The following is a 21,976-nucleotide window of genomic DNA, read 5'->3' as shown; positions in this document are numbered from 1 at the left end:
AAGATCCATTAAAGAAGATCAGATTCCTCTACATGGTATCAAGTGTACATCTGCCTCCTTATTGGGTTGGGGACTGTCTTGCGCCACAGAGAAACGGGCCTCCATTAAACCCTACCATAGGGATTTGCCATCCACTTGGGAAGCCTGTTTTTTTTTTCCCCCAAATAAAATCATGCTTTTATACCTGTAGCCACCAAACAAAAACAATAAATTTAATTAACAACTTTTTGATTTTGTCCTGATTTGTTAAAAATCTAGATTTAAATTTAAGTGGAAGAGGAACTTGGCTACTGTGGTCGTTCTCACTGTGCTTTAGAACAGCCTTGGGGTTGGTCTAGGTAAGAAGGCCAGCAAGATAAAGTGACCTTCAATTTACCATATGTAAGTATGAAGAAGAAAGTATTTGCCAAAAAGTAGTGGTTACCAGGACCAAATAAATCCTCAGTACTTCTGAGATGGCAATAATTATGCTTCTTTTGTTGTTTATAGGAAAGAGAATGGGAATAATGATTATTAAATAAGTTAATATTTACTGAGCACATAATATGTATGTGTTGGCCGCTACATTAAAAGGTTACATGAATTTTCTCTTTTAATTTTCATGAATATTCAATGAGCATGTTACTTTTAGCATTCTCATTTTACAGATAAGAAAATAATTGAGGGCTTTTTTCAGAGAGAGTCGATTTGGAAGAAGCTGTAGATAATAGAGTTCACCAGGGCCCAGAGCTCCCTTATAGAATAACTAAGGCAATGAGGTCTTGCTGTATAGCACAGGGAAGTGCTATACAGCAAGACCATCACTACTTCACTTGTGATGGAACATGATGGAGGATAATGTGAGAAAAAGTGTGTACATATATATATATATATACATATATATATATATATGTCACTTTGCTGTACAGTAGAAATTGATAGAACACTGTAAATCAACTATAACGGAAAAAATAAAAATCATAAGAAATAACTAAGGCAAAAAAATTTGAGAATTAGATAGCTTAGATAACAACTAATGCAAAACAGAGCAAGGACTCCAACACTGGTAGGTTAATGCCCAAAATCATAATATTAAGGATTGCCCTATATTACCTTTATGCTGTTTCATTGTTTGGATAAATCAACAGTGGGAGATACTACAGTCCATATGTTAAGCACATACATAAATAGATTATTTTTTAAAAAGTCTCTTACCATGTATATTTGGGGCAACAACCACCAAATAGATAGATAACTTTTATACTTCTTTGAAGTGAAAATTTTCTTAAAGTTGGGGCATAAGAGGGAATCAATAAACTGTAATTTGTTATTAAAAAACATGAATCATGGGCTCAGGGAGTTAGAAGCCCCATTAGCCATCTTCTTGTAGGACCCTGAATCCAGTGCAGAAATTCCATCTGCAACATTCCCAGCTGACAATCCTAGTAGCTCAGGAAATAGGCATTCCCCTTCTTATTAACGATTCAAGATCCAAATCAAGAAGTAGTTCTTGCCTGAGGATCTCTATGATGAATGAGTTAGAATTCCTTCTTTTTAAGGCTGCACTAGCACCACATGGAAGTTCCCAGACTAGGGGTCGAAGTGGAGCTGTAGATGCTGGCCTACATCACAGCCATAGCAATGCCAGATCCAAGCCACGTCTGTGACCTACACTGAAGCTCATGGCAACACCAGATCCTTAACCCACTGAGCAGGGCCAGGGATCGAACCCATGTCCTCTTGGATACTAGTTGGGTTAATTAGCATTGAGCCACAATGGGAACTCCAGGATTTCTTTTAATATCTTAATCAGAATGTAGTTTATATAGAAGGATCATATAATTTTTTTCTATTACTTTCTTTCTAGCTTTACCTAGATAGAATTGATGTTTAACATTGTATAAGTTTAGCTATACAGCAGATTATTTTATAAATGTATATTTTGTGGTGAGAACTTCTAAGATCTAATCTCTTACCAACTTTCAAATAAACAATACATTATCACCATATTATACTTTATTAGATCCCCATTTAGCTGGGATCCACATTCAAGTGGGAACACTTGGCATAGAGAGGTAGGGCTCCCTTCTCAGTCAGATTGCTAACTATCTTCTGTGGTTAGATGAAGTCAGCAACTCACCTAATTGCACTGTGCAATCACCTCTAACCAGGCTGGATAACACGTTTATGTTCTCTAGCAGGGCAGTACCACTATTTGGATTCCACGATTGAGCAGGGCTGTAGGCTGTGTTCCACAACCACTCCCAGTCTGGTAGGACTTCAGACCTTGCTCCCAGGCAATGGTGTTGCTAGTTGTGCCCTGTCTGCATTTAGGTGGGACCATAGACTATGCCTGAAGTTGGGAAGAAAGGAATAGGCTAGACTTCACTCTCAGGTAGGCTGTTCGCTGTGCTCCACTGTTGGGCAAGGTCACCAGCCAGGCTTTCTGTGTGGACGGGGCTCCCAACTATGTCTCACATTTGAAGGGGTTGAGGACTGCTATGCAGTCACATGATGTTTTGCTCTGGGATCCCTGATCTGATAGGGTGGTAGGCTATCCTTTCTAATTGGGTGGCAAGGCTACAGGCTTTGTTCAGCAATGAGGAAAGACCAAATACTGGGCTTCACTATTGGGTGGGTTTGAGTGAGTAGAGTAGTTCACTGGTGAAGCCATATACCTAACTGAAAGTGATTTTTAAAATACCAATTTCCATTCCATTAGTGGAACAAGATTATCCAGATTTTCTATTTCTACTTCTGTTAGCACTGGCATGGCATTTTTTAAAACATTGCCCATTTTAATAAAGTTTTTTAATATTTTGCCTTAGTTCATAACATTTTCATTTATAAAATAAAATCTGTATATCTCTCTCTTTCCTGTTCCTCTTTCCTTCCTTAATCATGTTTGATGGCTAGAAGTTTATCAATTGTGGTAATTTTTGCCACACCTGGAGCACTTGGAAGTTCCTGAGGCAGGGATCAAAGTTGAGCCACAGCAGTGACAATGCTGGATCTGTAACTGCTAGGTAACCAGGAATCTCTGTCAATTTCAGCAATCTTGAAAAAAAATTGTCTTTGATTTTCTCCTGTGTAAGATTTTTTCTATCAGTAGTTTCTGCTCTTACTGCATAATTTATTCTTTTTTCCATAGTACTGATTTGCTCTTTTCTTTAGCTTCTTGAAATTAAAGGTGAAAATATTTTAATCTTTCCTATTTTCTTTAAATACATTTACCACTAAGAATTTTCCTGTCAAGCACTGATTTAAATTTATTCTAAAAGTTTTGATACACTAATATTCTTTGTTATTCAATATAAAATATTTTCTATTTTCCATTTTGAATGCTTTTTATCCATAGACTATTAAAAAGTTTATTAAGTTCACTGAACTGGGATTTTCCGCATGTTTTTGGTTGTGGTTTCTGGCTAAATCTCAATGTGGTCGTAGAAGAAACAGAATAATTTTAATTATTTGAAATTTTTGAGGCTTTCTTTTTGACTCAGCATATAACGAATTTTGGCATGTAAACATGAAAATGATTTGAGCTTTATGAGAGCTGATTTCACTGTTCTATTTATATTGCACAGATCTTCTATACTATAACTGAGATTTGTCTGCTTGTTAAATCAGCTTTAATGATGGGAATTTTCTGCATGTCATTTCAATTCTGTTTTGTGTGTTTATTTTGCTTCATTTATTTTGTAACTATAACATTAAGTGCATGTAAATTTAAGATTGGGATATGTGTCTGTTGGATGAACCTTCTTATTATAAAATACTCTTGCTTCTTGCTACTCATGTTGTTTCTCAGTACAGCTATTTTCTTTTGGTTGGTGTTTGTAAGGTAAAATATTTTTCTAACTTCAGTTCTAAAATTTTGAATGTAATGTGTGTCTCTGGCCAGCAGCAAAAAAAGAGTTTTTAATTGTTATTCATTCTATCTTAGATTTGTATTGGAATATTCAGTCCATTTATACATAAAGTAATTTCTAATAATAGGTTAGTATTTACCATCTTCTTATTCATTTTCCATTTTTCCTTGTTCACTTTTCTTCCATTCTTTACTTTTTAGGGTTAGTCATATATATATATATGTGTATATATATATATCAGTAACCATACATATTACAAAACATACTCTTGAATTAACATAGTTCAGTTCAGTTTATTATATTTACCACTTTGTAGTACTGTTATTATCTCAGGACATTTAAACTCATTTTTATTGTTGTTACAATATCGGTTCTACATATAAATGAAAATCCATATTCAATATTCATATATAACAAAAATTGATATATTCATATATCAATATATTTATCATATCCTTATCTTTTGTCCTTTCTATTTTTTTATCCCCTCCTATATTTCTGTTTCTTTTTGTGATAAAAAAAATTTTATCAAGCAGAAAGTTTAACTGCTGGGTTACTGAAAAAAGTTTTCTCAGTCTTTGTCTGAAAACATTCATGATATTCTGAAGGATATCCTTGCAGAAAGCATAATTCTAGTTTGGCAGTTATTTTCATTCATTATATGGTTCCATTGCTTTCTGGATTCCATTGTGTTTCTAAAGAAGTCAGTTAACATTCTCATTTTATTTTCTTTGAAAGTAATGACTTCTTTCTCTGAATGTTTGTAAGAATATTTTTTTTAGTTTTCATAAATTTTGTTTTATTTTCTTTTATCAGGTTACTTGTATATGTCCATAATTATTTTTCCTACTTTGGAATTGCTAAATTCTTGAATCTTCGGGTTGATAAATTTTTTTAATTATGAAAAGTGTTAATCACTATCTTACTAAATACTACTGCTTACCATTCTATGTTCTCCTTTTAGGACTCCTTTTATACATATGGTATATACTATACATGTTTAAGTACATTTCATATGTCTTTTGCTCTCTATTCTTTTCTTTCCATTTCTTTTCCTCTGTGTGTTAATCTGGAGGTTTTCTATTGACCTGCTTTGAACTAATTTTGTGTTTTATTTTATTCAGATAATTTCAAGTTTATTTTGTTGTTGCTGCTGTTTAGTTCTAGAGTCAATATTATTATTATTATTATTATTATTATTATTGTTATTATTATTAGTCTTTTTGGGGCCGCACCTGTGGTATATGGAAGTTCCCAGGCTAGGTATGGGAATCAGAGCTACACCAAAGCCACAGCAACAAAAGATCTGAGCCATGTCTGAGACCTACACCACAGCTCACAGCAATACTGGATCCTTAACTCACTAAGCAAGGCCAGGGATTGAACCTACATCCTAATAGATACTAGTCTGATTCTTAACTCACTGAGCCACATGGCAACTCCTAGAATCATTATTTGATTGTTCAATATATACTTTACCTATTTTGTCCTTTTCTCTGAATTATTTAATATTTTATTTGTAGTTATTTAAAATATTATAATTCTGTTACCTCGATCACCAGAGGACTGACATGTATATTCTGCCTCTTCTATTAATCACTGGTCATATTACCTGGTCTCTTCATGGGTCTATTAATTTTTAATTGTATGCCAGATATAATGAATAGAAGAATAATAGATGGTTCAAAATACACAGATCAATGTGGTAAAATATATTAACAAAAGAAAAGACAAAACCATATGATTATCTCAATAAATACAGAAAAAGCATTTGATAAAATCCAGCATCCATTCATGATAAAAAAAAAAACTCTCACCAAACTGAATATAGAGGGAACATATCTCAACATAATAAAAACCCATTATGTTGAGACAAACATAATGACAAACCCATAGCCAACATAATACTCAATGGTAAAAATCTAAAAGCCTTCCCGCTAAATTCAGGAAAAAGACAAGGATTCCCATTCTCACCACTTCTATTTCAACACAGCATTGGAAGTCCTAGCCATAGCAGTCAGACAATTAAAAAAATAATGTACCCAAGTTGGAAGAGGGAAGTAAAACTGTCATTAATTGCAGTGACGCGATACACTGTCACAGAAGACTCAACACAAAATTTATTATAACTAATAAATGAATTCCACAAGGATATAAGATTAATATACACAAACATGTTGCATTTCTTCACACAAATGATAAGAGATCAGAAGGAGCAAGCAAAAAAAAAAAAAAAAAAAAAAACCCAGTTTAAAATCTCATTGAAAAACTATGAATAGACTTAACCTAGGAGTTAAAAGACCTATTCACTGAAAGCTATAAAAAACTGATAAAGAAAAATAAAGGTAATTCAAGGACAGAGAAAGATAGGTCATGCTTTTGCATTGGAAGAATTATTCTTTTTTTTTTTTTTTTGTCTTTTTGCTATTTCTTGGGCCGCTCCCGCGGCATATGGAGGTTCTCAGGCTAGGGGTCGAATTGGAGCTGTAGCCACGGGCCTACGCCAGGGCCACAGCAACGCGGGATCCGAGCCGCGTCTACAAGCTACACCACAGTTCACGGCAACGCAGGATCATTAACCCACTGAGCAAGGCCAGAGACCGAACCCACAACCTCATGGTTCGGATTCGTTAACCACTGCGCCACGACGGGATCTCCGGAAGAATTATTCTTAAAATGGTCATACTACCTCCAGAGCAACCACACATTTAATGTGATCCCTATCAAAAAAACGCATAATGTATTTCCACAGAACTAGAATAAATAATACTAAAATTTATATGGAACCACAAAGACCCAGAATTGCCAAAGCAATCTTGTGTATGTGTATGCATGTATGTATATTTACATACATATATACAATGGAATATTACTAACCAATAAAAAATGAAACATTGCCATTTGCAGCAACATAAATAGACCCAGAGATTATAAGTGAAGAAAATCAGAGAAAAACAAATATTATATGATATCACTTATTTTTAGAATCTGAATATAATACAAATGAGTCTATATACAAAATAAAAAACAGTTTTACAAATATAGAAAACAAACTTATGGTTACCTAAGGGAAATGGGGGGGATAAATTGGATTAAGGGACTGAAAGATAAAAACTGCTGTACATAAAATAGATAAGCAACAAGAGTTTACTGTATAACACAGGGAACTATATTCAATATCTTATAATAACCTATAATGGAAAATAATCTAAAGAAATATATAACTGAATCACCTTGCTATAACCTGAAACTAACACAATATTGTGAATCAACTATACTTCAATTTAAAAAAAAAAGAGAGTCCAGATTATTTTATCTTTCACCATAGTGTTTTCTTCATAATTATGCAAATATAGCAAAATACAATCATCTTAACCCATTTAGAAATTCATTAGGAACAAAACTAGATTGCAATATTTATAATATTAAGTCCATTCCTGATTTTCACTGGTGCAAGAGCCTAAATCTCCTAGATTTTTTAATATAACCCTGACAGGAATTCCCATCATGGCTCAGCAGAAATGAATCTGACTAGCATCCATGAGGGCACAGGTTCTATCCTTGGCCCCGTTCAGTGGGTTAAGGATCCGGTGTTGCTGTAAGCTGTGGTATAGCTGTGTTGCTGTGGTTGTGGCTAGCCTGGGAACCTCCATATACCATGGGTGCAGCCCTAAAAAGAGACAAATATATATATTTATATATTCTGTCAGGGACATGTATATCCCTGTCAGAAATATTTCCTGAGCCCCAGAACAGTACTGGTTTCCGTCTCTGCTCTCTGTAAGTTTCAGTCAATCTCTAGACCCTAAGTAAATTTTCTTGATGCAAGCTCTCTCACTGGCAGATCTTAGTTCCTAAGCACCAAGAAACTCTAGATAATTTACTCTGCATTTTAGAAGCTTTTAGCTTAGTTCCCCTGCAGCTCTAGAACCTATCTGGAAACAATAAGTATTTGAGTCTCTTCAAGCTTCCAAACTGCCATATCAGCCCCCTGTAACTGCTAAAAGCTCAGGTGGTCACTCTTACTCCCAGCAGAGTTCTGCTTCATCAGCGAGCCTGCTCCTCAGGTCATGCTCAAAATTGGCAGATGACTCAGGTTGAAAAATGACTAGAGTAGTCAGCTTCTCACCTCTCAAGATTTAGGGTTTATCTCATCTCTGTTACTTCTACATTTCCCCCATGCATTCAGAAATATGAAGTTTGCAATTTATCTGTTGGTTTCAAGTTGTTGCAGTGGGAACATTACCCTGTCAGCTTCTACTGTATCCTTCTGAGAAGCAGAAGTCTACCCTATCTAGAAGCAGAAAACCCGTTAGCAATATTTTGGTTGCAAGTAGCAAACAAGCCAAAGCAAACTGGCTTAAGAAAAAAGAAATTTCTTGTTTCAGCTAACTGAAAAGTCCATGTGTAAGTCTCCTTTCAGCCATAGGCAATACAGGAATATTTTTAAAATCTCACTGGCTATAGTCAGTCATGCTCCCATTCCTGTCTTAGTCATCACCCAAACTAAGCGGACTTAGAGTAGGGATGCACGACTTCTCAGAGCAAAATATGTATTATGTTATTAGAGGAAAAACAAGTAGATTGTGGGCAGTCAGAGCAATTGCTCACTATGCTTGACCAGTCCAGCTGTCATTCATTTATTTGTCATCCCAACTGCCGTAGTTTATACCAGTCATTTAACCACTGAAATTCATTATTTTGACTTGTGTGGTGCTCAGGGTAAGCTGAAACCTAGCTTTCAATACTCTTTTGATACCCAAAGCATAAAAATTCATGCTGGACTGTTAATAGATACTTAATAAATACCTGTGCCTTGGTCAGCCCTGGAGTAGGTTACCTGACTGCATTTCACACTGCAGGTCAGCAGCTGAAGAAGGATTAGTTTCTTGGTTTTTAACTCTAATCATGTGCTACTAAGGACTGTCAGAAGAAAGCACTTTAAAATAAGCCATGGGTTATTGTTGTATATTTTATATAGTTCTCCTTTGAAGGAAAACTAAATGTGAAAATGGGTTGAGGATGCCTAGCTAATCCCTGAGCCATTTCACTGATGTGCAATATTGGGTTCAGCATGTCTGCATTTGCGGTGACATCACTTATCCCATTTTCCACCTTCCAGGCAGGCAATTATGGGAGAGACTTCAGTGCTGCTCTCCAAGAGACTAGACTGAGGGCTGAATGGAACAGCCCCACTCCCTCCCAACTACTTGATGTGTCTCTCCCAACAAAGGAAATGGTTTTGAATTCTTCCTTTCACCTGCTTCTGCCAGAAATCTCATAAAAGAGTCTACACTTTGAGCCCGAGCTCAAAACTAGGAACTGCCTGATACAGTCAGTGGAGGGTTAGAATTAACAGACCATGCTATTTCCAGCATATGCGCAGAACCCACAGTGGCTGTATTGACTAAAGCCACTTGAAAGAGAAAGACCTAAAGGAATTAATAAATTAGAGCAAATGTGTAGTGTGGTGAGCATAGTTACTGGTGTCAGAATCCTGGCTCTGTCAGTGGGTGGCCTTGGGCCTCACATTTCTGATTTGTAACATAGAGGTACTGTAATTAATTGGAATAATGTATGTGAAATGCTTAGCATGGTGCCAGGCATAACCAATAAAAAATAGTCATTACTGGTATTTTTATTGAACTATGCAGGAAACTTTATGGATAGCATCACCCCCTATTTATCACTATGGTAATGCTAGCATTGCAAAAGCCACAGATAAGTGCTAAAGATAAGCAGAGAAAGCTTAAGGATTTGGGTTTTTTTTAATGTGTACAGGCGTGCTCTTCTGGCACAGCACGTTAAGGATCCGGTGTTGTCCATGCATCACCTCTGGTCACTGTTGTGGCTCAGGTTTAATCCCCGACCCAGGAACTTCCACATGCCATGGGTGTGGTCAAAAAAATTTTTTTGGAAGTGTCCATTTTTTTTCCCTGCACATCAAAATACCCAAACCGTTTTGAATTTCTGCAGACCCAAGGGCAGAGGTTATCATTAAAAGTTAACACCATTAACTAAGATGGGGAAAAATTAGAGATACATTCCTATGAGTACCTATATCGCTCAGAACTCATACAAAATCTCCTTAGACTGTAGTATACAAACTCATATTAAATGCTGTTTTTTTCCTTGGAGTTCCCACTGTGGTGCAGCGGAAATGAATCTGACTGGTATCCATAAAGATGCGGGTTCAATCCCTGGCCTCTCTCAGAGGACTGGGGATCCGGCGTTGCTGAAAGCTGTGGTGTAGGTTGCAGGCGCAGTTCAGATCCCGCATTGCTGTGGCTGCGGTATAGGCCAGCAGCTATAGTTCTGGTTTGACCCCTAGCCTAAATTGAAAGCAAAGAGTGTGCAAGTTCTATTTTGCCACGAGTTTTTACTTCTTTCCTCTTTCCCTATTTTAAACCTCATCCCTGAGAATTTTCTGTTCACCTAGTTATCGCAGATATTTACTCATTTGTGGTTGAGTTGAAAAATATATATAGTATTGGCCAGGCCCTATGCCACAGACACGAAATCTATGTCCTGCCCACAGTCCAGTCCAGGTGAAGGTAAGGAAACAGAATATTTTAACACCGTGAGAGAAATGTCCACAAATTGTGAGAAAGTAACAGAATCTGAGGGTTAAAGAATGGATGGGAGTCAAGAAAAGGGGTCATGGACTGAGAATCTTGGCATGACCAAAGGTACAGAGGCAAGAAATAGCTCATCATGGCATGAAACTGAAAACCATTTGATGGTGTTCATGCAGAAAGTTCAAAGTAGTAAGTGGCAAAAGAATTCTGGGGAAGCAGACAAGGGCAAAATAGTAAGGTCCCTCTCTTTTGCTTTAACAACTTTGAGCTTCTTTCTGTACATAGTGGGGAGCCACTGAAGGGCCTTAAAATAACAAGCGACATGGTCAGATTTCACATATTAGATAGATTACAGAGTGGAGGAGGTCATTCGAGGCTGTGGCCAGAGGCAGCAAGACCAGCTATGAATCATAATAATCACCAATAATCAAGGCTAGAAACCCAAAGGCCTGAAATGCAGGCAGTGGTAGCTGACAGAGAGGAAATTAGGGAAAGATGTCTAGGGAAGATGAAACTTGATGTTTTTCCAAAATAATCCTTAAAAAAAATGAGAAAACATTTAAAAGTGAAAGATAAAGTATATAAAAAAAATAGAAACCCATGAGTCTACATAATGTGTTTTCTAAGGTAGTTAATTATGCTAGCTCATATTTTACCAAATAGGCAGCTTCAGAAATGTTCCTGGCCTCTATCCTATTTCCCTTTGATCCTGGGACAAACTTGGGGTGACACCACATCTAGCAGTGAAGGCTCCATCCATGGCCTTGATTTCTCTCCTTCTAAGCATGATGGTGTCAGGTTCTCAGGCTTTAGATCTTGAGGCCATGGCTATGCATCTTCCTCATCTCCTACAACTGACAGTCAGGGTCCTGGGCCCAGAGTCCTCAAAGGAAAAAGGTGCTTCCTTATTGGCTTCCTAATACCTCTTCTTAGGCTTCAGGCCATTTTTCTTCATCTTTATATTTACTTCTAGCATCTGTCTTGATACCTTTCCTCAAAGTAGAACTTCTCAGAATTCCAACCAGAGAAGTTCTCTGAGCCCTGACCAATAAATACCTTTTTATTTTGTACTGTTTCAGAGAACACAATGGTGGGGAGACAAATTATAATCTTCAGTGGCAAATGTATTGTTCACTATGGTCCCACAAACTGTGCCCTGCAGGCTAAATCTGCTCCACTATATGTTTTAATAAAGTTTTACTGGAACAGAGCCACTCTCCTTCAATTTAGGCATTTTCTCAGTTGCATGGGCGCTACTGTAGCAGAGTTGAGTAGTTGTTTCCATGAGCTGAGACTATGTGTCTCAGAACCTTAAAATATGTATCACATGGCCCCTTTTTATCCTCCCTTTCCCAGGGCATGTGGAAGTCCCCAAGCTAGGGGTTGAACCCATGCCACAGCAGTGGGATCATTAACCCACCAAGCCACCAATGAACTCCTCATATGGCCCTTTACCAAAAAAAGTGTGTTGAACCTTTCTCTAAACCATCATTAAGACCGATTTTTCTCAGTAATTTTATTTATCTTATAGTAAATGCCCATGTTCTTGTAGCTTTTGGAAGTCTCCCCAGCTCCCTACCACAGTTGCTATGTCCCAACCTCAGTGCCTGTGTCCCACGGGAGGACAGTCTTCATTTTCACCAACTCCTTCCTCAGAGTTCACAAGAGTGACTATCCAGAATTCTATTAATAAATTCTACAAAATTTCTACAGAAAATTGTTTTTCATATATGGTATCAGTTTTAAAAATTTGCTCTGAGCAGGACATGAAAGAGTATTGAGTGATTAGGTCTCTATGAAATGGTGCAATTAGTTTTCCTCCTTTGTTCTCTTTCCTACAAGGCATATCAGCAGAGCAAGAGACATGAGAGAGGAAGCAAAACTGAAATTCTTCAATAAGCCGTATACCAGACAATCAACTCGTGATAACTAAATTTAGCTGAACCACTTTTCAAGGGATATAAAATGTCCTTGATTTTCCTGTAATATAATAAGATAATTCATATCTGTTTTTCCTTAAAGTAGTATTTTGTTAAGAGACAATACCATTTAATGATTTAGAATAAGGACTCTGTTCTTTGTTAAATACCACCATCCTTATTCATTCTTTTATGTCACTTTGTACCTCAGTTTTCTCACCTGTAAAATAGGAATAATACTGTATTATCTAACAGTGTTTTATCTAATAGCGTTTTATGAGTTAATATATGCAAAATGCTTAAATAGATAAATACTGTTACTTTATTTTTCTTTCTCACATTCTGTTTGTCTCTATTCTCACAGTGATGAGTATTTCCATTTAGAAGAAAGTAGGGCTACATTCTGGCTGAATTTCTCTCAATTTTCTCCTTGTTAGGTAGACCTCCCTCACAGTGTTCCCTCTCATTTCACCTGCTACACTAGCCAGATTAAACCCTCTCCTAACACCTTCACACTTATCACAACTAAAGTTCCTACTCTTGGCAATTGATCTCACCAAGAATAGAATCAGTAGAGTGGAGGTGGAGAAGTCAAGACCTCAAAATAGTGGCTACCTGTCCATTTTTCCAATGCTCACTCCCCAGACCCCATGAGGGAAGGAGCTTTGTCTTTTTTGCTCACTCTCTGTACCAAACCCAAAGAATGGGGCCCACGAATATTCATGGAAGGATGAAGTAAACTGCACAGGGAAGCAGAGGCCAGTGAGGGAAAGAAGGGTAAGGATTGAGTGCTGAGCCCTCACCAGCAGCTATTCCTCTGGTCTTGTGTCCAGTGATCAATATGGAAAATGACTATACCAGCAGGGTAGTGATTATTGCTGAAGGCATAAGCAAAAGGTGAGGGTAAAAGTTAAGCAAAAATCAGGGGCTTGCTTTCTGGAAAGAATGGCTCAGGTCCAATCTTGGATATACTAGCAGTTTATCAACCCCAGATATATATGTATACATACATACATATATATATATACACACACACACATATATATATTCTGATCTAATTAGTTAGAATATACACTGTGTGTGTGTGTGTATCATAGATATTACCTTTAAGTTTAGGTAAATGAGCACCATTTATTCCTAATTTGTCTGATGTTTCCACTCTCCTGGTGTTTCGTAGTCATTTATGTTGCTAACTAGTTATCTGCCATTATTAATTCAGCATAAGCCTATAAAGTATATATTTTATATCATGCATTCTGCTACAGATGAGGGATCTTTAAAAATAAAAATGAGTGGCACATTGTTCCTGCGCCTTTTCTGAAGGAATACCACTTGAAAGAAGAAGATATGCAAAATGACAGGTAATATAACATGATAAGTGCTAATCAGGGCAAGGAAGAAAGGCTACAGAGAACAGAGGAGAGAATAATTATGTTCTCCTGCAAAGGAGACATCTATGATGACCTTAGAAATAGGAGATATTTCAGTTGAACTTTGAAGTTGAAATGTGCCAAACAGCGAAGGAGTATGTCAGATAGCTGTGGATCGGGTAAGACAAAGCAAATTTTGGAAATGGCAAATTATCTGAGTGCTTTGAATAGAGAGAATGTCCTATATAGTAAGAGGGGATGAGACAGAGAAGATGGTTGAGGCCAGATCGGTAAAGTTAGTTGACATATGCACTAGAAGCCATCAGAGGGATTCTAAGGAAAAGAGCATTGTGCCGCATCTTACAAACTCAGCTCTGTGACTTGGGAAGAGTCCTTGAGTTCTATCTCTATCTATTAGTTTCCTCATTTGTAGGCGATTAACAGTGCCTCTCTCTTGTGGTTGTTGTGAGGACTAAATGAGTTAATATATGCAAAGTACTTTAAAAAAGTGCCAGATTCATATTAAGTGGTTTTTAAAAATATCTCTTATTATTGTCTTCAAGAGTGAACTTCTCATTCATGGCCCATTGTTAAGGCATATTTGGAAGAGCTACCATTTCTTTACTCCTAGGTCACCTAGAACAGTGCATCAATATAGAACATATGCTCTGTCTCGAGTACTGTTTCTGTCAAGATCCAGTGCCAAAGTAAGAGTTGTGTTGGCTGCACATACATCAGGGTGCCAGGAGCCCAGCATGTGAGATGACAAATTCTGGGCAGAACCAGCTATTAATCACTCATGCCAAACAAAAGAGAAGGCTGCCTACAAGTTCCCTTACTTCACTGTCTAAACCAACATTATTTTGTGCTGTGTTTGGCTTCTTTCAGGATCTCCTTCTGGAATACTTTTTGAAAGAAATCTTGCTCATCAGAGTCGTTGTAAATGTGAAGAAGCTTCTCACTCTAATGTTTTCCATCACGTAACTGTCTCTGAACATCCTGACCAATGAAGTTCTAGGGATTGTCAGCACAACAAAATGATTTCCTTTATTATGTAAAACCTGACCTTTATTTCCCCCCATATTATATTGGTATTTGATGCAGTTTTCCATTTTTCTTAGCACTAATATGATGAAAAGAAACTATTGGTGTCTGATATGTTAAATGCCCAGAGGAATTGACAGCCCAGAGGCTAACTTGGAAATAGCTAGCTTTGTTTACCCACTGCACATCTCTCAATTGAGAAATTGCTCAATTATTGTTCATATTGCTCATCTGGGGTATAGTCCAGAGAGCAGGCCCCTCAAATGGTTAAGCCTCAAAATAATTCTGTGTTAGCCCAGTGCATTTGCATTGGCCACATCAACATTCCATGGGACTCCCCTTCCTACTTTTCCTCTAGGCAATCTGCTCAACTCAGCCAGACCGCAATACCAAAGTGCCACCTACTTGTCTTGCAAAGCCCCTCAGTACCCCCTCAGTATGGATTTCATTGAGCTTAATTAAGTGGTTTGTTCTTTAGTTAAAACTAGTGGTAAAATAATATCCTTGATTGGATTCTTTAATTGTTAGTTCTAATATGTACTAGATTTGATGAACTTTTCATGCAAGAGAAGCTTCAAAATCAAGAGCAAATGCAGGACAAAGTAAAGCTATGTAGGTATAAATGACATATGTTGATATAAAGTACATTTCTAAATACAGCAGTCAACTATTTTATTTACGTGCTATATGTGAAATGGATTTGCAACAGGATTATTTTTCTCATTCATTCAGTCATTTATTATTTACTGAAGACAGCCTCCTTATCAATGAATTCTTTGCTTTCTCCTCTGCAATCTCACAGCTCTCTGCAAATCACTTACAATAATATTTATTTTTAATAGATAATTTCTAATATCTTCCATCTTGAAATAATACGCTGAGAATTTTTTTGTGATGCTAAGATTTATGTGTAATTATTTTTACTGCAGCATTATTTATAGTAAAAAAAGGAGAAACAACCTAAATACTCAGCGAGAGGAACTATTAAATAAATAACAGCACATGTGTACAATAAAGTGCTGTAAAACCATCTCAATGCTCATGTGAAAGTTTTAAAGATGGCAAAATATTTGCTTTATGATGTTAGTAGAAAAAAATGATATATAAAACTTTGTCCTAGTCTTAATATGTTATACTTCAATATTCATGAATAAAATGATTATCAGTGGTGATTTCTGAATTAGAAAATTAAGAATATTATCTGTTACCTGCTTTATATATGTGTGTACAATAAGCATATATAACTTTCACGTTTACAAAACAAAAGCACAGATTTTTTTTTCTTTTTTCTTTCTTTTTTTTTTTCTGTAATTCCATTATGCATGTCACACTGTGTTGCCTCTGTCAAGGAACCAGAAGAAAAAACATTTAAAAGTAGACTTGTTCTCTTGGAGCTTACAATGTAAAGGGGGATACTAAAAAGAAAAACATGATTTTATAAAAAGAACAATACAGAAGAGGATTAAAACTGAGGTTCAAAAATTGTTCTCTATAGGCTACTACCACTGAAAGAGTTAAGAAATATGGATTTAATGGGAGCTCAGTAGGCGGAAATGTTGCATGGAGGCAGACTCAGATGAATTTGAATGGGTAAAGATATGGAGAGACAAGAGGGTCCACTGAAGCACAGAGTAGGTCTATGTTTTGCCTTTGGTTTCAGGCATCTTTATCAAATGAGGGTTTATATTACATAGTCAGTGTTCAGTTAGAAAACCATAAGCCATTCTGTGTATTTAAAACAGAAAAGAATATATTGTACAGAAGAACTTACAAATCATGGAAAGGCCTGGACAGAGTCAGAAACTCATGTCCAGAAGTTTACAACTGGCAGAAAACCAGTAACACTTGATAGTGTCTCCACATACCTGTGGTAGGTGAATAGCAGAAGAAAACAGAGATCGTTAGAAAACTCATTTCTATAAGCCCATGGTCTGGTGTCAGAAAAAGTACCAGAAAACTTCTGCCTCTCTTCTTCTTTCTAAATCTTACATAAGTGTGACTATTAGGTAAAGAGCCAATCTATCCAAAACAAAGGAGAAAAAGTGGTCTGAAAATGTAGTTCTGAGGCTTGTAGCCTCTGCCACACAAGATAAGGCAGACGAGGCACAAGAATGAGTGCTTAGTACCTAACTCCCTCCCCAGACATTTATCAGAGATAGTTCCATAAAGCCTTGAATGTCAGGATGAAGAATTTAGCCTTAAAAACAATATAATTCCTTAAGCAGATGAAAGAAAAATAATGTGTTGGAAAAGTAAGTTGGTTAGGAAAACTATCCTACTGTGGCAAATATATTTTGAGTTGCTTCATCAATACAGAGTTCATGAAAAACACAAACAACCTCAAAGTAAAGGGAAATCAAAAGGGCCATCAAAGTTATAACGAATCATTGTAAGGATCATGTGTCCAAATCTCACTATAGGTCTAGAGTTGTTTTACACGAACCATACAACCACCCTGACCCTTTAACCAGTCAATTTGCTTAAAAAACAAACTTGGTTAAAAACAAAACAAAACAAAACAAACCCATGAATTCCAACCGACTTTAAAACTGTCACTCTGGTTGCACTATGTAGACCCAGCTTAACAGCATCTATGGTTAACTCTAGTCAAATGAGAAATGTCATACTCATGCATACCAGTTTTCCACAGCGATGTTTTCATTCAAATACTATTTTCATATCATCACGTGTGGTTTTCAATATTTCTCCCAAAATGGTTTAGGAAAATTATGTATTAGATTTTGAATGCATTATGAATAGAGTGAATTTAATAGAAATTCCCATTTGCTGAAAGATAGTTTTTGTTCAGAAACAAAGTAATTTCAAATAGACAAAAAACAGAAATTGAAACCCTTAAACTCTCCTTCTTTGTGGGGTATGGTTGGATGAGGTATCTCTTTCTAAGTGACAAAGTCGAGAAGGATTTTGAAAAATTAACCCAAACTCCTACCTGCCTTTACAACCTACAGTTTTGTAAATTCTCTGGATGGAGATGGTGTGCTTTATGTTTCCCAACACTACTCATTTCAGATATTTGCCCACAGCTCTTGTTTGATGAATCAATCAACTCTAATAGCCTCCTTATCACTGCAGCTCTATCACAAGTCCACAAGGAGACTTAAAATGATAGAAGTTTCTTAGTCTGGAATTTTACTATGATAGCAGCTCCTCTACAGCAGTATTAGAGAAGGAAGTGGAGGAGGAAGGGGAGGAGGAGGAAGAGGGCAAAGAAGGTAGGAAGGATGATGAAAGGAAAGGAAGGACGATATAAAATTTTCACCAAGAGCAAAGGGGTTGTAATAAGACCAGAGAAAAAACATGAAGTAGGGCTAAATGAAGTCATATTTGCTCTTAACTGACTCTGTTGAGAAAGATCTGTGTTTAAGATAACCATACTTAGAAAGCAAGGCTGAGACTATGGAACATTTAGGGGTTGTCTCCTTAAGTATGTTTTTGAAGATATCCTGAATCATGACTAATTTTTCAGTGGTGGTAAACAGAAAATTCTACATAAAAAGTCATGATAAATGGATAGTGCTCTCTGTGATCTATAATTTCCTAATTTGATTGATTTTTAATAAAAGTGTTCATATTATTGTCATTAATATATGTCTTATGAACTTATCTACTCAGCTCATCCACCAGGATCTACGATTAAAGTAGGCACTTCTGCTACTTTTGGAGAAATCTTTTCAGGTCAATTTCCCTTGGATCAGCCTTCAACATAAATTTTGTCCTTTGTGGAGAAATTCAGTACAATGTATGCGGGCCCATAAAATAGGAAAGCCTATTTTCATTCAGGAAGTGGGGAGCTGCATATTTATGCACAAAGCCCCATGTAAATCAGGAAACCACAAAACTAAAGGCACTAAAAACTCTAGGTCTTTCTACAGAATACTGAGGTTGGTGCATTTTTATGTGAAAAAAGTTAAAGCTGAGACTCAGATTCTTCTGTGTGGCTGCAATGCTTTTGCCTTAATAAAGATCTGGGGCCAGAAAGAACTGTCATCAATTCACAACATATTTTTCTTTCCAAAAATTACATTTCTCTTATAAATATCCCTGGAAAACAACCTTAAGAATCCAATAAGCCCTGAATCACTTTGCCAGTGACCTTATTTCTGGTTGAATGTTCTCATCCAGCATTCTGGAGGAAAAAGTGAAATTTGTGATCTTTTGATGAGCCATGTAGATGAAACCTGTGATTTAGAACCAAGGGTTTTGAGAGACTTTCTAAACAGAGAACAAAGCTTCTATATCTAGGGTTCTCTAAAATGTCCACCTGTGTCCCTTTTTGGTCACCAACATGGACTTGAAAAAATTTTGTGGTAATGCTATAATTAAACATCGGGTTTTAGGTTTAAATGCACCAGGAGGGTTTTTATCCCCCTTTCGCTGACCCTCCCCTCCCCAACTTTTCCACCCCACAGGCAAGAGCTTTGCAAAGCCTGCCTTTATTGTCCATTTGGTTTGTATTTTTATCTGATTGGGAAGACATACCTGCAGAGGCTTTGCTTTTTTATCATCTCCTATATTTCAAAGCTTGTTTCTCCCTCAGTCCTGACACCAGCAATCCTTTGTGGTTTTTCTGGGACCTCAAAGACTTAATAGTCCAGCACATAACTTGAATCTTTGGAAATATATCCTAACCACCTCTAACAGCAGCTTCAGAGAAGTTCAGGGAGCAGCCACTCAGAAAAGCAAAAGTGGGTACCTGTGGTTAAATGTTCCAGGGAGGTTTCTGTCTTTAAAATCAAGTGAATATATTAAAAGATTGCTTTCAAATCTGCAGCACTCACCCAGGTAGCTTAGGGAGGTTTCTAGATCCACTGTGGGGAAGAAGATGAAACCAAGTTTAAAAGTTAATTAGTTAGCTCTCTTCTCGAATGTTTGGTGCCCACCCTGCCCTCCCCCTCCTCCCACCTCACCGCCTGGGGAAGAGAGGAAAGCAAGAGCGTGATTAGAGAGGGAAATTCTTGCATGAAGCTGGTTACTGGGAAGTCAGGTAATATTAAATGTCTAGTTATCTCACAAGGGCAAGCACATAAATGCAATAAATACAGTTAAGCAGTTATGATGAAAGGAGGTATTCTATTATTCTCATTAACATTCTAATTTGATACGTTTTAAAAAACTTCAAATGAATTAAGCTACTATTTAAAATCCTTGGAGGTTAATATTTTGTTCATTTCTTTGTCACGGATTATCTCTTAGGGAAGGTCTGGCATGAGAAGAAAAGTGGGGGAGGGAGGGAGAGGGAGAAAAAAGAGAATATACAATGGAGAAAAGACAGCTTGTTTAACAAGTGGTGCTGGGAAAATTGGACAGCCACATGGAAAAGAATGAAATTAGAACACTCCCTAACACCACACGCAAAAATAAACTCCAAATGGATTAAAGACCTAGATATAAGACCAGACACTATAAAAGTCTTAGAGGAAAACATAGGCCAAGCACTCTGTAACATAAACGACAGCAACATCTTCTCAGATCCACCTCTTAGAGTATTGACAATAAAAACAAAAATAAACAAATGGGACCTAATCAAACTTCAAAGTTTCTGCACAGCAAAGGAAACCTTAAACAACATGAAAAGACAACCCACAGAATGGGAGAAAATCTTTGCAAGTGAATCAATGGACAAGGGATTCATCTCCAAAATTTATAAACACCTTCTGCAGCTCCATACAGAAAAAAACCAAACCCCATCAAAAAATGGGCAGAAGATCTAAACAGACACTTCTCCAAAGAAGACATACAGACGGACAAAAAACACATGAAAAGATGTTCAGCATCACTCATTATTAGAAAAATGCAAATCAAAACCACTCTGAGGTACCACCTTACACCAGCCAGAATGGCCAGCATCCAAAAGTCTACAAACAATAAGTCCTGGAGAGGGTGTGGAGAAAAAGGAACCCTAGTACACTGTTGCGGGGATTGTAAATGGGTGCAACCACTGTGGAAAGCAGTATGGAGATGCCTCAGAAAACTAAACATAGAACTACCATTCGATCCAGCAATCCCACTCCTGGGCATCTACCCAGAGAAAACCATGACTCGCAAAGACATATGTACTCCGATGTTCATTGCAACACTCTTTTCAATAGCCAAGACATGGAAACAACCTCAGTGTCCATCGACAGAGGAGTGGACCCAGAAGATGTGGTTCCTATACACAATGGAATATAACTCAGCCATTAAAAGGAACGAAATACCAGCATTTTTAGCAACATGGATGGACCTAGAAATTATCATGCTAAGCGAAGTCAGCCATACAATGAGACACCAGCATCAAATGCTTTCACTGACATGTGGAATCTGAAAAAAGGACAGACTGAACTTCTTTGCAGAACAGATGCTGACTCACAAACATTGAAAAACTTATGGTCTCCGGAGGAGACAGTTTGGGGGGGTGGGGGGAATGTGCTTGGGCTATGGGATGGAAATCCTGTGAAATCTGATTGTTATGATCATTATACAACTACATATGCAATAAATTCGTTGAATAAAAAAATGGGAAATAATCTAAAAGAAAGTGGATATTTATTATAAACATGTACAACTGAATGTCTTTGCTGTGTACCTGATACATTGTAAATCAACTATATTCAATTTTTTAAAAAAGAAAAAAAATAAAATGAATGGTCATTTTTTCCCTAAAAAAAAAGAGAGAGAGAGAGAGAAAAGAGGAGAGGAGAGCAGAGGAGAGGAGAACCTAACATTTACATGTTACCTGTGTGATAGAAACTATCCTTAACACTTTACCAATATTCATTTATTTAATTCTCAATAACACTGTGCAAAATATTAATTTTGCTTCTAATTTACAAATGAGGAAACTAAAGTACCGAAAAACAAACAATTTGTTCAAGACCGCAGTTAGTCAGTGGCAGAGCTGAGATTCCAATCCAGGAAATGCGAACTCAGATCCTGAGCATTCCACCAGCTAGAGTTCGGATAGCAACTGAGGGGTCTATTTTGAAGGCCTGATGAAATCACATGCACACACACACACGTCTTTAAAGCCTCAACTGCTTTACACAACAGAAGTCAATTTCTCAATCACTGTGTCCAGTGCAGCTTGTCAGGGAAGCTTTGTGCCTGGTACTCACTGAGGGACTCAGACTTCACCTCAACACATGTTCTCACGAAAACCACCCCAATGGGAAGGGAAGGTGGCGAGTCATACTGTATCTCTTAAATTTTCCTTT

At 37.0% G+C, this 21,976-nt stretch overlaps 1 long non-coding RNA gene across 3 annotated transcripts in view; it reads right to left on the bottom strand.

The window, feature by feature from the left end:
* Window positions 1-6,250: 6,250 nt before the first annotated feature.
* LOC100626591 (uncharacterized) overlaps window positions 6,251-21,976 on the bottom strand; it is a 229,355-nt gene continuing 213,629 nt past the window's right edge. Inside the window, exon 10 of one of the 3 annotated variants that reach the window (XR_014838532.1) lies at window positions 6,251-10,183. This is a non-coding gene — a long non-coding RNA (uncharacterized LOC100626591). Of the gene's footprint in view, window positions 10,184-16,038; window positions 21,368-21,976 lie in introns of those variants that run through there. The other 2 variants (XR_014838529.1, XR_014838531.1) reach the window with 2 other exon arrangements.

Source organism: Sus scrofa, chromosome 2, assembly GCF_054392235.1.
Source record: "Sus scrofa isolate SSC_HxYL_T2T_F1_AM1 chromosome 2, Sscrofa_HxYL_maternal_Yorkshire_Landrace_v2.0, whole genome shotgun sequence".
NCBI lineage: Eukaryota > Metazoa > Chordata > Mammalia > Artiodactyla > Suidae > Sus > Sus scrofa.
Note: the sequence above shows the minus strand (reverse complement) of the source record. Positions and strands in the feature narration are given on the sequence as shown.